Source organism: Mesoplodon bidens (genome assembly GCF_964165515.1).
Source record: "Mesoplodon bidens genome assembly, chromosome: 7".
In the NCBI taxonomy this organism is placed as follows: domain Eukaryota; kingdom Metazoa; phylum Chordata; class Mammalia; order Artiodactyla; family Ziphiidae; genus Mesoplodon; species Mesoplodon bidens.
The window spans coordinates 46750453-46766744 of NC_138164.1; the positions used below are offsets into that span (position 1 = coordinate 46750453).

The 16292-nt window shown below is 44.3% G+C and overlaps 1 protein-coding gene across 2 annotated transcripts in view; it reads left to right on the forward strand.

The window, feature by feature from the left end:
* The window catches only part of SERGEF (secretion regulating guanine nucleotide exchange factor), a 215978-nt gene that overhangs the window by 49883 nt on the left and 149803 nt on the right, over positions 1-16292 (forward strand). The window lies entirely within an intron of this gene.

The following is a 16292-nucleotide window of genomic DNA, read 5'->3' on the forward strand; positions in this document are numbered from 1 at the left end:
GTCTTGAATTTCTGCATTTAAGGCAGGAGTCTTAATTTCTCCAGGGTATATGTTTCTGTTACTAAATTTTACTTTACTGCTGTCCTTAAAAAAAAAAGAAAAAGAAAGGGCTAGGTTTTTGAGAAGAATGGGGATGGCCACTCAGGAAATGTGCCTCTGAACCCAAGTTGGCTTAATGAAGGAATTCAGTCTTCATTCAGTCTGTCAAAAAAAAATTAGGGCTTCCCTGGTGGTGCAGTGGTTGAGAGTCCGCCGATGCAGGGGACACGGGTTCGTGCCCCGGTCCGGGAAGATCCCACATGCCGCGGAGCGGCTGGGCCCGTGAGCCATGGCTGCTGGGCCTGCGCGTCTGGAGCCTGTGCTCCGCAATGGGAGAGGCCACAACAGTGAGAGGCCCGTGTACCGCAAAAAAAAAAAAAAAAAATTAATAAACTAGTGAGACTTCTGTAATTAGCATCAGACTAATTACAACCCTCTCCATACCTAGAGGGCTTCCCTTCCCCTCGGGCCTGCCTGGCCTCCTCCTTCCGGGTGTGTAGGACGGTTCTCAATTTCTGCCTTACATCCCAGCCCTGGTCCTCCTGGGCCTTTCCTTGGTGCTGGGTTGAGTCTGTCAGTCTGTCTCTTTTTCTTTAATTGTAAAGGCACTGAACAACACCACAAGGACAATTTAGACATGGTAATACTAGTAATAAAACTACCCATAATCTTACCACCCTAACACAACTACATTCCTTTTCTGCATATACACATATACATACTTTACAAAGTTATAGTGGTGGCATTTATAATGTTCTCTATTCAGTGGTAATTTATCACAAATGCTTTGCTTTGTTTTGTCTTGGTCTTTAAAGATCATTTAAAATGGCTGTATAATATTATATGATTTGAAGATTCTGGTATTTTCCAAGTCATTCTGTGAATGTTGGACATTTAGATCATTTCCCTTTTTTTTGGTCACTATAGTGAACTCTGCAGTGAATACCCTGTTGAACTGTTTCTTTAAGGCAAAATCTCGGGAATGAAATTGCAGGGGCAAAGGCCATGAGTATCTTCATAGCTTTTGCTATATTTCTCTAGATTCTGTTTGAAAGAAGTTGACTCCAGTGAAAGAGGGAATGCAGTACTTAAGCTAGTACTGTCTGCTTAGTGAGGGAAGGTGCTGAGAGCTTGATATATGGTGCTTTATACTCTTTAGCTTTCCTTTTCTTTCCCAGAACACTTAAGACTTAGTGGTCAGGTAGCACAGCAGAAGCATAGAGGCTTCATGGGTTTTTCTGAGTCTCTGGTTTTATTGGTAAGATGAGGGTAATAATACCTACCACAGAAGGTCATCGATGAGGATTACATGCCAAGTTCTTGGCACTCTCCAGGCACTCAGTAACTGTTGGGTCCTTTCTCTTCTTTCCTTTGGAACCTTTGAACGCTGTGTGGTGGCCACGCTGTGCACTGTAACAGACATGGCCAGTGTAAGCATATAGCCAAAGAGCCTCACACTGATGTGACTTAAATTATTTAGCTTCTTGGCAGGGCAATGTGAGGAGTCGGCTTGAGCCCCGAGCCCTATGGCAGCTTCATTTTCGTGCTCCCCTCCATCTGTGCTCTGGTCTCTGGGGAGCTGGTGCTCGTGTGTGTTCTCACTGGTCTCACTACAGGTTCAGACCCCAGGCTGTTTCCTGCGGGTAAATTTGGTCTGGGAATTCTCTCTGCTGTTCATGTCCCGGTCTGGCCTGTCAGGCATCTATTTGCTGGAGGGCCAGAGCTATAAGCTGCTAGGGGTGGGTTCACCTTGGAAAGACAAGAGCTGTACTAAACTGGGTGATACCCTGGCAGGGGCTTGGCCAGGGAGGTGCACAGACACCTGGGGAGACAGGAACAGCCTTGGACTAAACTGGTAATTCCTGACCTTCAAGGACCTGAGTGTCCCATAGCTGGCCAGTTACCTTCTTCTATATCCAGGGATAAGCAGAGGGAGGTGTGAGCTGTTTGGGCTGAGGCCTCAGGTAGGATGTCTGCCCAGAAGGGTCCAGAGAGACAGCCAAGTGGGAGGGGAAAGCACAGGTAGACAGAGCTGGACTGTGGTATGACCAGCCCTTCCCATGAACAAAAGAAAGCAAATAAACACAATGTTACTTGGTGGTTATTATGGTCCAGGCAGCGTGCTAAATGCTTTACATATGTTCTTTCCTTTTCACAATAAATTTGGGCACAGGTATTTCAATCACTGCTTTAAGAATAAGGAGACTAATGGGTAAGTCACTGGCCTTGGATCACATAGTAGGTAAACAGTGGGGCTGGGGCTTGGACTTGAGGAACTGGAAGCTCACAACTTACTGTATGGATGAAGCAACGGTGCATATGTACCCTCACCTGCAGGAAAGTTCTGGGAGTCAGGGTCTCTGATTCCCTGAGAGTCTCAGTTCTTTTCTTCTGAGCCATGTCTCATCTCTAGCCTGAGAAAGACTGAGATTTTAAACCAGACGGGCCTTTGTTCAATGTTCTCACAGTGCTGAAGACTGAAGATTGTGTGTTTTGTGCACTGTCAGCTTTGCCTTAGGTAATGGCCCTCTCTAGCCCCTCTTGGAAAATTTCAGGGAGAGCACCGTGGTTGGGATTACCCCCATGCCCATGTCAGGGCAGGGTGCGTGTGAACGCACTGTTTCTTTGCTCCCTGACAGCAAACGTACACACCAGCCGCTTTTTGCTTTCCAAGCTTCTGGTGGGGCTGCTCCCTGCCCATTTCCTGTGGAACATTGGCTCTGAAGTCCACTCAAAGGTGGAAGCCTGCACTTCACAGGAAGAAGTGCCTGTACTCACTTAGTGGGTACAGTGGGGCTCCTCTAAGATTCTGAAGCAGCTACAGCAGGGTATCTGGTGTGTTAGTGGGACCATCAGGAGGCCTGCTTGACTGAAGGTCAACAGCCTCTGGGGGACAAGGTCTGGACTGGGGGTCAGAAGGCCTGGGTTCTAGCCATGGTTCTGCCCTGACTGGGTGAACTTGGGCAAGCCCCTTTCCTCCTTACCCTTAGTTCCCCGATACGTAGGTAGAGGTTGTTAGACCAGGCGATTCCTATAAAGTTTCTCATAGATCTAAGAGTCCCTTCCATCTCTGATTCTTATTTTATGGAAACGATCACTACTTAAATTTGTAATGACTCCTGCCTCTAGAGTCCCTTGGTGTCATAGCCAAGATCACTCAGCCCCGAGCTGCTGGCTCAGCTTTGGCAGACCTGGGAATGTTAACTAATCGAGAAGTTCCACACTTCAGTACCGCTTGAGCCTTGCTCGGCCTCTTCGCCTTGGCTCTGTTCTCTGCCCTTGTTCCTTGTCCCCAGGGCTTCCTGTTCCCTCTTAGGTCACTGGGACTTAGTATGATGCTCCCACCTGGCCCTCCCAGGACTTGCAGTTTGGCTTTGACTCCCGTCCCTGTGGCTGTAACCTTATTGTCGGGAACAGGCAGACCTTGGTGACTCTACCTTCCTGGATTCCCCTCCCGCCACCCCCTCCACTGGCTCTGTGCGTGCTGTCCCACCTGTGTGCGTGTCTCCTGGGTTTACCCCCTTCTTGGCTTTGGGTTCTTGTCCATTCCTTGTCAACCCAGTGAACATTGGTTGACACTTACCATATACTTGCTTTGACCACACAGTGGCGGTGGGTGGGGAAGTGGATACAAAGATAAAGAATAATCTTTGCCCTCAAAGAACTTCCACGTACGTAAATAAATTCCTTACCCTGTAGAGTGAAAAGTGCTGTTAGAGGTGTGTACGAAAGGCTAAGGGAGAAGTGAAGGTGGAATAATTTATTCTGAAGACACTAACAAAAAGAAGTGTTTGGACTGGGTTCTTAAAAATGAGTAGGAGTTTGGCAAAGGGAGAAGGACATTCCAGGCAGAGGGGACAACACGAGCTAAGACTGTGAATCTGGATCTGCTTTTAGCTCCTGATACAGTTGGGATGCCTGTCCCTTCCAGTGGTCCAGCCTAGTTTTGTAGTCTGGCTGCCTGTTTCACCTGCCCCGTCACTGCCATCCATCCTTCTGATAGGAGTATGTCTAAAGGAAAATAACTCTTGCATACGTTATCTCTTTTGATCCCAGTGTGATGCTGGGAAATAGGCAAGAATAGGAACGATTACCCTCATTTTATAATTGAGGAAACTGAGGCCCAGAGAGGCTAGCTGGGAATTAGGAGAAGACCTGAGACAAAGAGCCTTCCTGGTGTTTCTGAGAACCTTGCTCTGGGCTCAGTCTGCAGCCATGGTCCTGAGTCATGTTCCTGGTTTGAATTCTGCCCACGTTTGGTTGAGGAGCACCAAATCCCAGCCAGGGAGCTCAGTGCACACGCGCACGTGTGTGCACACACGCAGCCATTGGAGCAGCAGCAGGAAACGTGGAAATAAACAAGAGTCGAACCAGGGATTGGGTAATTGTCAAGCCCAAATGCCACCGGCCCTCATTTTGCTGCAGGACTAAAACTGTTTGTTGGAGAATCAGCCTGTGCACAGGGTCTAAGTGAAATCTGTCAGAATGAGTGGGAAAGAAGCTATTTTTAGTTTGCAGAGTCACTCACTCGGCTGTGTTAGCTGAGGTTTGAGCCAGTCCCCTACGCTTTCCACAGTGTTATTTCTGAAGGAGAAATACCACTGGAATGCTGTGTAGAACACATTAATGAACCTGGAAGTTTCCAGGGTGTCTTTGTCCTGCAGCTCCCTCCGAAGGCTGCCTTTCCTGAATGACCTTCCTCCTTTCCTATATTTAATGCATTTCTAATTTTAAGTTTGTGTCAAGACTGTGGGACTTCAGTGCCCTAAATAACACAGAAATCTACCACCAGCAATCAGCTGAGTCTGGAGGGCTCTGACAGATGAACACAACCTGAAAAAGCGTCCCCAAGTAGCTCTCTGGTAAGTAATCTGCAGCATCATCGCTCTTCTCAGAGGGGCAGGAGGTCTCTGCGACCATGGCGGCCGGGCTGCCCAAACCTTCCAGGTGTAGCGGTTTCAGAGGCCTCCCCAGATGGGATGGCAGTGTTCATCCAAACACGGTTTTGCTGGAGATTTAAAAAGCTAGCACACCTGTGCGGTAGCTGCCGACCTAACGGGGAGAAAAACGCAAAGCAAACCTCAAAGCAGGGGACTGGATTTGTCCGTGTGAACACTCAGGAGAGAGAAAGAGCCACCAGCCAGGGCTGTTTTGTTTGAAAGAGATGGTAAAGCATCTGATACAGAAGCATTTATTCACTACCTGCTGTTTTCTTTTATTTGTATTTATCATCTCTTCTCACTGAAGTATAATATCCAGGAGGGCACGGGCCCTTGTCATCTTGTTCAAAGCTGTGTTCCCAGTGTCTGGAATAGCTCCCGGCACCTCATAGGTGCTCAGTGCATGTTTACTGACTGAGCACATGAGAAGGAGGTGGTCCTTTAGGGTGAGGCCCTTTAGGGTGAGGCCCTTTATACAGCTCCTCTTCTCTCTCTCTCTGTCGCTGCAGTCTGTGCCTCTCAATCCCAGGCCAGTTCTGGAATAGGGATTTCCATGTTCTCAGGCATTTGGGGCATCAAATGTCATGCAGAGCCAGAGGACAGGCACCGACCCTGTAATGTGCCTGAACAACCTGGAAGTTTCTTATGAAGTCTGTTGACGGTGAGGCTTCTAGTCCTTTAGTGCTTTCCTATTTACCAAGTGCCTTCACGCATATTCATCTTCGCTTTTTCTTCTTTTATCTGGCAAATGCTTATGTGTGCCCGTCTGTCTGAGCGCTACATTTGCCGAATGGGGGGAGCAGAGAAGAGTGGGACAGATCCTGTCTTAGGAGCTTGTGAGCTGGTGGCAGAACTAAGATAAGTTGATTGCAGGACAAGCAGAATGTGACAGAGGCTGTGAGAGAGTCTGACATTGAAACTATGTTGATCCCATCCCTTCCCCTATTCTTGGGGACCTTTTCTTTCTTGCACTTTTAGTCCCTATGGTTCTGTTGGACTCTGCAGGGTTGGGCTCAGGGGGGATGGGGTGGAGGTGGGGACTGGAAAGCCTTCCTGAGTTGAAAGCTTTGACATTAAATTAGTTCTCAAGGGAGCTAATGTGAAGTAACAAGGCAATCTTGGCAAGAACTTGCATTGAGAGGAAAGCAGAGGAAGAGCAGCCAGATAGAGACTGAGTATTGACAAGAGAGGGAGAAAGCAAGCCAGGAACTGCAGTGGCGCAGAAGCCAAGGGGATTTCAGCAGGGAGGTCAGGGAGCTTGGAGACTGAGACAAGACCACTGGCCTTGGTGATGGGGAGGGGTGGTGATGCTTCTGAGAGCAGCTTCGAAGGACATGGGGCAAATGAAAGGGTGAGGGGAAATACAGGCTGCAGGTGCAAACAACAGAATCGAGAGATTCGGTGGTCAAAGGAGGATGAGGACAAGCTCAGGCACTCGAAAGGAGAGCTTGGTTCAAGTTAGTTTTGTAAGCTCGGGGAACCTGAGGTGGGTCCGAAGGCTGAAAGCAAGGATTAGAGAGAGGGAAAGAGAGAGAGAGAAAGCTTCTGAGGACAGATGCAAGAGGGAGGCAGGATGGCTGGAGCAAGGCCTCCGAGGAGATGAGGGAGAGGAGGGAAATCACCGTGAAGGAGTTAGTTCTGACAAGAAGGAAGGATACTTTTTCTTTCAGGACAGGAGTACAGAGAAAAGGGGATATGGGAAGATGGAAGTTTCCAGGTGGAGGAGAGCAATTCTTTCACTGAAGTGTGTGTACCCTTTGTCGTCATGTCTTATGTTAGTTTTATTTATTTATTCAGTAAATGTTTACTGCATCCTACTGTGGGCAGCACCGTACAGTGTGCCAAGAATTCACAACGAAAAGACAGAGTTGCTGCCCGATGCTGGAATACCGTGTTTATTAGTAATACAGTACTTATTAACATGTCCATCTCTAAATCAAACCTAGAGTCTTTTGAAGGCCCACACTGTCTTATTTATCTTTGTATAATTAGGGCCAGGCTCGGTACAAAGTCAATGATCAGTAGAAGTGTGCTGAAACAGTGTGAGAGCTCCTGTTGGGTGGCTTAAATCTTCCTGCTTAGGTTGAAAGAAAAATTGTCTGCCTGTCTGTTGAGGTTAGTGCAGGGCGGCCTCCATGGAGGGACTAGTTTGCTTTACTCTGTAGTGGGTGCATCCAGCACAGTCTGGTAACTGCCTGGAAACGTGAGAAGAAATATTCCATTACTGACTCTGATCCCTGAGTGGTGGGTAGAGCAGATGTTGCCGCCCTTATTCTATGGAGGTTCAAAGAGAAAGCTGTCATGAGCTTAAGGTTATATACTACATGCCAGAACAGGGACTTAAATCTGGCTCTCAGAGCCCTCCTTCTTCTCATAGCTAGCCCTGTGCACCAACAGCTTCCTCTCTGGACAGTTTTGATCAGAATGTGGCCCTGGGCCCTGGCTTTGGGTATCACTGCATGGTAGTTGGGTCTGACGGAGACCTGGTGGCACTCCCCAGACTCATAATCTGGGTCACTGTCTTATGAGGAAAAGCAGCAAGGAAAGGACTGGCATCAGTGAGGACTGGGACAGAGACATTAACTCATGATTGTGGTAAACCCTAGTGCTTGCTGGAGTTGGAGATGTGATGGATAGAGGCTTGAATGTGGAGTGAGACCAGGGTTGGAATTTCTGCTCTGTCACCGACACCTCATATGACTTTGGGCCAGTGAGAACCTCTCCAAGCCTTAGTTTTCTCATCTACAAAATGGGAGTAATAATATCTGCTTTACGTTGCCCACAGAGCTATTGAAAGATGCAAATAAGCTGTATAAGGGCTTTTATAAACTCTAAAGTGCTGTACAAAAGAGTTACTGTTGGGTTCATGACAAGTGAGCCACTCTATGCTTCAGACACAGGTTTTATTATAAGTCTGAATCAGAGCTGCTCTTCTGTCTTAATCACTTGAGATCTTAGGAGCTACAAAGAACTGTCCTGGATTTTGTGGTAAATACTTCTTAGAATCGGAACCAGTGAAAATATCGGAGGCCGGGTGCTTGGTAACCCACAGCCAGTCTCCATGCAGGGCCGGGGAGGGTGAATTCCTGTCTTTTGAGGTAGCCATCAGCATCAACAGCAAGGATGTTTCTGGTGCTTCCTCTCAGCGGCAGAGGAAATTCATCAGCGCTGATTTATACTGCAGTGACCTCGTGTGTCACCACGCTGCTCTGCAGCATTACGACTGCCCCAGGCCGTGCCCGGGGTCACCCTGGAGTTGACCAGCTGTCTTTTGTTGGCTTTGACCTTGAAAACAGGGCTGTCCCAGGGTGAAAGTAAATCATGCCAAGGTTTAGAGTGAAAACAGAAGCCAACGAGGCTTCAAAGGAGGCTGCAGTGGTTTGATGAGAGAAATACAAGGTCTGTGAAGGCTGAGTGAGCTGTAAGTGAATCGATTGGCCAGGGCACTAAAACTACCTCCATTTCCACCACTGTTCCTCTAGCTTGGACCCCCATTATCTATTGCCTAGTGACAGTGACCACCCCTTAGTTGAGAACCCCTTGTCTCTAGTTTGTGCACCTTCGAGGTGCCCCCACCCAGCTGCCAAAATGACGTACTAAAATATAAATCTGGTCATATTATGCTCTTATTTTTAAAAAAAGATTTTAAGAAAATATGGAGGGAGGTGGGAGAGGGATGGATTGGGAGTTTGGGATTAGCAGGTGCAAACTGGTATGTATAGGATTGATAAACAACAAGGTCCTACTGTATAGCACAGGAACTATATTCAATACCCTATGATAAACCATAATGGAAAAGAATATGAAAGAGAATGTATATATGTATAACTGAGTCACTTTGCTGTAAGCAATAATTAACAACACTGTAAATGAACTATACTTCAATTTAAAAAAAAAGAAAATACAGGAAGCATTTATTCCCACAATAAACACTTATTGGAAATGTACTATATGGAAGAAACTTAGCTGAGCCTTCTGGAAATAGAGGAGAATAAGACCCAACCTCTGCCCTCAAGAGGTAGGAGAAACACACAATCCCTCATCTCCACAGCTAGTTGTGCAAAGAATGCGGTTATTAGAGTGTGACTGTAGGCCTCGTTCACCACTGTGTCTCCATCACCTTAATTAGTGCCCAGCACACAGTAGGTACTCAGCAAATAATTATTATAGGGATGAATGTATACCTTTACTTTTTGGCCTCCCATCTAGGATGATGTCTGTAATCTCTGGCTTGTCATAAAAAGCTCTTCTTGATACCGCCCCTGTCAATATCCAGCCTCACCTTCTACCAGTCTCTCCCTTGCACCTTGCAATACATCTGTGTCAAACCAACGAAATCGTCATGTTGTTTGATACTTCTGGGTCTTTGATTCTTCTGGTTCTTCTGCTTTCCTTTGCCCTTGGCTGCTTGGACAACTACTTCCCCCCACTCCCCCAACAATGGATAACAAGGACAATGTCTTATATTGATCTCAGTATTCCTGCCATTCAGCCTAACAGACCTGCCTCTTCTTTCTTTCTCAGCTTTTCTTTGCTTGGTGCCGTTACCCCCCTTCCTTGACTCTTGTTGGACTGCTGTCCCTGAAGCCCTTTTTCCACCTTTCTTCAACCTCCCTTGTCCCTGAGACCTCTTGCGATTCCAGATCTGGCATTTGGTGGGCTGTTGGAGGCCTGGCTCCTTGGCTGTGATGAACCCTGACCTTCCTTTTGCCTTTCTTAAATGCTTTCTCCCTCCCACACTGACCCCGTCCAGACAGCTGGACCTCTCTGCTAGTTCCACTAGCACAGGAACCCTACCCTGAGCAGAGCCTGGATTTTGCCAGTCTCATTGCCCGGGGCCTGGACTCTGTGTTCTGCACCCCTGGTCACTGTTCAGGACCTTGTTCTGAATTCCCCAGTAGAGTGCCAAGTGTTTGATTCCAAGGGTTATTGCTGCTCAGAGCTTCCAGCTTGGAGGCCTTCTTTGATATTGGCAAGGGCCTGAATCAAGCCTCTCTCTGCCAGAGGCCTTTGGGTACGTTATATTGAATGGCTGCCTTAGGAACCAAGCCTGTAGTCACCCCTCTTCCCCAAAGGTAATCCCATCCAGTTCCAGCCTCTTCTTGGCCTGAAGTGTCCTGAGCCTCTGAGGCCTTGGCTGGTAGGCACCCCGCGAGGTAGATAAAGAGAAAACATTGCTCTTGTCACTTCCAAGGAAGCAAACCAGGCCATGCTTTTGGCATGTAGCCTTCAGAACCCGAAGACCCCAGGCTGTTTGGTAGTGGGACCACCAAATTATGACTAGAAGGAAGAAGTTAGTCTTTGTATGATTGTGTAATTCCCTTCTGTGATGTAGTGGTTCTCTCTGTGGGAACACTGTCAGGGCTGGTGGCCACCTCCTGCATCTGCAGATTGCTCTTTGCATGAGAGCTGTTTTTACTGGATGCCTGGTGTCATCCAAGATGGATTTTTAAGAAATAATAATAATGATAGCTCCTATTTGTTGAAAATTGATTATGTACCACACATTGTGCACTGTATAAATATCACTTTCAATTCTTACCTCATTTCCATGGAGCAGTGTACATCCCCATTTTGTAGATGAGGAAACCAAAACTTGGGGAAGTAACTTGTCTGAGGACACAACTGGGGAGTGGCAGAGCTAACACAGTGGCAGTGTCCTAGACTAATGGACATCCAGGTGACTGGATGGTGGTTGTTCAGGCTGGAGGGCAAAAGGGCGACTGAGAATGGTGCTCACCACCCGCTCCTAGACATCCAGATGGTGTCCAAAGAGGTAGAGCCTGTGACAGTTCCTTCTCCCCTCTTCGGTGTCTGGGCACAGACTAGGGGAGGTGAATGGCTTTCCTTCACCAGAAACTCCCACTTTAAAGGTGGGACAGTGACGTGTGCATTTGAAGAGTTGAGAAAGGACATTTTAGTTCCTCATGGTCCTTTCTTGGGCTTCTGTTTCCATTCATAGTGGCAACAAGGATGAGTTGCGTAGTATCTCAATCCCAGCCCCCTTCCCTGCAAATCCAAGTTGTACCACTTTACAAGGCTCAGATTAGAGCTTACCTAGTTGATTCTACTTTGGACAACTCCAGTTGCCATTTCAAATATAAACTACTTGAGGACAGGTACCATGTCTTGGTTGCGGTTGTATCTTTTGTGCATGGCACAGTGCCTGTCAGAAAAAAGGTGGTTGAGATTTGTTGCAGAATTGAATGGAAACCTCTCCTCACCTGTTACTATTTGATTTTGCTCTAGCATCTGAGCACCTTGTGTGTGGTGGTCTTCCAGAGGATAGCATATGGTGCTGGAGAGTGGGCACTGTATTTTAGGATTTGGGGGGAATGTCATACCCTGAAGGGCAGGGGGCAAGGGGCTAGGTCACACAGCAGGCACTTGAAGAAGCCTCGGGGATTTGAGCTCCACCTACTCAGAAGCAGGCTTGGAGAGGTCTGCCGGCGGTGGGGATAGCTGTAGGTTGCTGACAGAGTTGTGATATATTCGTTCTGGAAGGAGAGGAATGGAAACAGAACGCTGACTCCTCCAGTTGTCTCAGCTTGAGGGTCATAGAAATATAAACATCTTTCTCAGTCTGCAGTGCTCCATTCCTCAGATGCCTATTTAAGGGGAAGAGCACAGAGGCAAGAAAACGGTACATTTCCCTTTGCACCCCTCAAGGTGAAATTTCTGCTACTGTTTGGGGACTTGTGGGAGCAGTTCCGTAGTTACTGCTGTACAATGCATTTATCATTCTGCTCCCCTGGCACATTTTGCCAAGCTGCATAATTTCCCCGTTCTTTCCTATACTCACCAGCTCCATGACGATGATGCGTGTGGTGGCCGAAGGCTTCCCGATCAGAGTTTGCGGTGTAGTGGAAAGAGCAGCGTCTTAGCTAATAATGATAGCGGGTAGCATCCACCAAGTCCCAGTGGGGTGCCAGGGTCTCTGCTAAACACTTTCTAGACATCGTCCCTTTAATCCTCGTGACAACCGAGCAGCATTGGGATTATTATTCCTCAGTTTTTAGATGAGGAGAGTGAGGCTTGGGGGTGGTCACTTGTCCAAGGCCACATGGCTGGTAATTGACAGAGTTGTGATTAAAATCCAGATCCTACTGCAAAGCCTATGCTGTGAAATACCAGGATTCCATTTCGAACTCGAATGTTAACTCTCTGCGGGACCTGGGGTCAGAGACTCTGCTTCCTGGGCCTCAGCTTTCTAATCTGTGTAATGACAAGCAATTCCAAGGGTTCTTCCAAAGCTCTAAGGGCACTAACATTCTGGTTTAGTTAGAACTCTTCCCTATCCGGATTTCTTTTTAGCTTTAAGATTTTTTTGTTTGTTTTGTTTCATAGTGGCAGGCTAGTTGCTATGCATTACTTCCACAGTAACAACATTAATATCAGGCAGTTAAGAGTATACATTATATAAAATAGTATGGATCAGTACTCTCCAGTAGAACTTGATATGATGATGGAAATGGTCTGTATTGGTGCAATACAGTAGCTGGTAACCACAGCTGGCTCTTGAGCACTTGAAATGTGGTTAGTGTGACAGAGGAATTGATTTTAAGTTTTATTTTATTTTAATGAACTCAAATACCCACATGTGGCTAGTAGCTACTGCATTGGACAGTGCAGGTATAGATCGTATAATAATATAAAACCAAATAGAATATAGATTCTTCCATTCACATCTCATCTTTAATTTGTCTCTTATACTCCAACTAATTCTTATGATTTTCATGTTGATTTTTCCAGAGGTCTAACACTTGATATATTATTACATTTGTATTATGCTTTCAACTTTCCGCATACCCAAACATACAATATTGCATCATTTTTTTTCCTGCCTGTGAGGCATATGGAAAAGACGGGTAGTGTTATGCATTTCACAAATAAGGAAACTGAGGTACAGAGGGTTAAGTATGCTACCAGGAGCTAAGTAAATACTTTTTGCATGAATAGGTGACTTACCTAAAGCCAGTTTTGGAGCAGTAGAAGCAGAATTGGAAACTTTGGTCTTCTGATTCTCAGAGTTTTCTTCAGTTTTCGTATCACTGGTGGGCCAAGCATGGAGAGATTCTGCTCATTAGTGACAATTCTTTTAATGTTAGGTGGGGGACTTTTTCTTTTCATTTGATATTTTTCTGTACTATTTGATGATCTTCAACTCCATATAGGCATCATCTTAATTATAAGAATAAAATAGATATTTGGAAAAATTATATGAAATGCTATGAGGCTGCATATTGGAGCTGTTCCTAGTTTGTAGATGTGAGAACTGTCATGGTAGTCAAACAGAGAGGCAGGTTTTCCATGTGTCATCTGTGGTCAGAAGAGGATTGAATCCCATCCTGACTCCATTTCTGGTAATGGTGGAGGAGTTCTTTTGGACCAGACCCCACAGAAAGCAACTGTAAACTCAGATAAAATGTAAAAAAATAACCACCTGAAGGAAGTGGAGAGTGACCAAAAGCAGGCCCATTCTTCCCAAGTGTCAAGGTCCTGAAAGTCAGGGACAGACGGAGGAACTGTTCCAAATTGAAAGATTCTAAAGAGGTGTGGCAACTAAATGAAACATACAATTGTGAACTGGATCCTTTTGTTTCACAGGACATTAATGGAACAACTGGTGAAATCTCAGTGGAGTCGGAAGTTGTGTTGGTACTCACATACCAATGTTAATTTTTTAGTTTGTTTTTGTTTTTTGTTTTTGGCCGTGCCGCATGGCATGTGGGATCTTTGTTCCCTGACCAGGGATCAAACCTGTGCCCGCTGCATTGGAAGCTCAGAGTTCCAACCACTGGACTGCCAGGGAAGTCCCAATTTTTTAGTTTTGATGGTTGAATTGTTATGTAGAGAGTGTTGATGGTTTTGGTCACAAATACACTAACATGTTTTGCAGTGGTAGGGCATCAGTTTGATAACTGGCTCAGAGATAGTTCAGAAAAAAAGTGGGGAAAGAGAGGAAAGGAAGTATAGAGCAAAGATGGTAAAATGTTAATATTTGGGAATATGAGTTTTCTTTATATAGTATTGCAACTTTTCTCTGCTTGAATTCATTTCAAAATAAAAAGATTTTAAGACTTCATGCTGAATTTCGTCAAAAGCTTTTTCTGCATCTATTGAGATGATCGTATGATTTTTATTCTTCAATGTGTTAATATTATACATCACGTTGATTTGCAGATATTGAACCATCCTTGCGACCCCACTTGATCATGATGTATGATCCTTTTAATGTGTTGTTGTTAATATTTTGTTGAGGATTTTGCATCCGTGTTCATCAGTGATACTGGCCTGTAATTTTCTTTTTTTGTGTGGTGTCTTTGTCTGGTTTTGGTATCAGGGTGATGCTGGCCTTGTGGAATGAGTTCAGAAGTGTTCCTTTTTCTGCAATTTTTGGGAATAGTTTAAGAAGATAGGTTTGGTAGAATTCACCTGTGAAGTTGTCTGGTCCTGGACTTCTGTTTGTTGGGAGGTTTTTTATTCCTGATTCGATTTTATTACTGGTAATTGGCCTGCTCATATTTTCTATTTCTTCCTGATTCAGTCTTGGGAGATTGTACATTTCTAAGAATTTGTCCATTTTTTCTAGGTTGTCCATTTTATTGGCTGAATAATAATGAAAATTTGTGGGATGCAGATAAAGCAGTGCTTTTAGGGAAATTTATATACTTCAGTGCATGTATTTGAAAGGACTAGGTTCAGTGAGTTAAGATTCCACCTTTAGAAGGTGGAAAAAGAAAAGTAAGCCGAAAAGTAAGAATGATGGAAACAATAAAGATAGAAGCAGAAATTAATGAAATAGGACACACAAAAAATAGAGAAAAATAATAAACCCAAAACAATTCTTTGAAAATATCAACAAGTATCTAGCTGGACTGATCAAGAAAAAAGAGAAAGAGATCACAAAATACCAGTATCAGAAGTGAAAGTGGGTGTATATATATATATATATATATATATATATGGAATCCAAAAAAAAAAAACCAGAGTAGAATGGTAGTTGCCAGGCGGGAGAAATGGGGAGATGTTGGTCAAAGGGTTCAGTTATATGGGATGAATAAATTCTGGAGATTAACGTATAGTATGGTAAGTCTAGTTAATAATACCGTATTGTATACTTGCGATTTGCTAAGAGAGTAGTGTATCTTAAGTGTTCTTAACACACACACATTAATTACGTGAAGTGATAGATGTGCTAATTAGCTTGATTGTAGTAATCATTTACAGTGGACACGTAGATCAAATTCCATTGCACATCTTAAATACATACAATTTTTATTTGTCAATTATACCTCAATAAAGTTGGAAAAAATTGTAACATCCATTTGTGATAATAACTCTAATTCTGGCAAATTAGAAATAGAAGGGAACGTCTGCAATCTAATAAAGGGCGTTTATAGAAAGCAAATGTCATAATTAATAGTGAAAAATTGAAAGTGTTCCTTTTAAGATCAGACTAAGGCAAGTGTGCCCTCTATCACCGTTTTTATTCAACATTATACTGGAAGGAGGTTCCTGGTGAGTTCCATAAAGTAAGAAACAGCAATAATAGGCTTAAAAATGAGAAAGGACCAAACCTGTTTTTATTCACAGATGACATAATTCTTGACATAGAAAATCTTAAGGAATCTATAAGATAACTTTAGATAGAACCAAGAAGTGAATTTAACAGAGTACAGAGTCAACAGTCAGAAATTGATTACATTTTTTATACAGCAACAACAAAAAATTGGAAGATCTTAAAAAAATATTTAACAATTATGTTACAAAGCATAATAAAATATTTAGGTATAAACTTAAAAAAAATCTGAAAAGACTGTACATAAAAACTGTAAAACAGTGCTGTGAGAAGTTAAAGAAGACCTAAATAAATGGAAAGATAAATCACATTCATGGATTGAAAGACTCAGTGTTGTCAGTCCTCCCCAACTTGACTTATAGATTTAAAGCAATCCCAATCAAAATCCTAAGAGACTTTTCTTCTGGTAGACATCGACAAGCTAATTCTAACATTTATATGGAAATGTAAAGGACCTTGAATGTCCAAAGCAGTCTTGAAAAGGAAGAAAAGTTGGAGGATTCACATACCTAACTTGAAGATTTGCTATAAAACTACAGTATGTCAACAACAAAAATAAAAATAACTTGATTTAGAAATGAACAAAAGAACTTGAATAGGCATGTCTTCAGAGATGATATACAAATGGCCAGTAGCATATGAAAAGATGCTCAACATCACTAATCATTAGGGAAATGGAAATTAAAACCACAATGAGATACTACCTCATACCCATTAGGATAGCTACTATG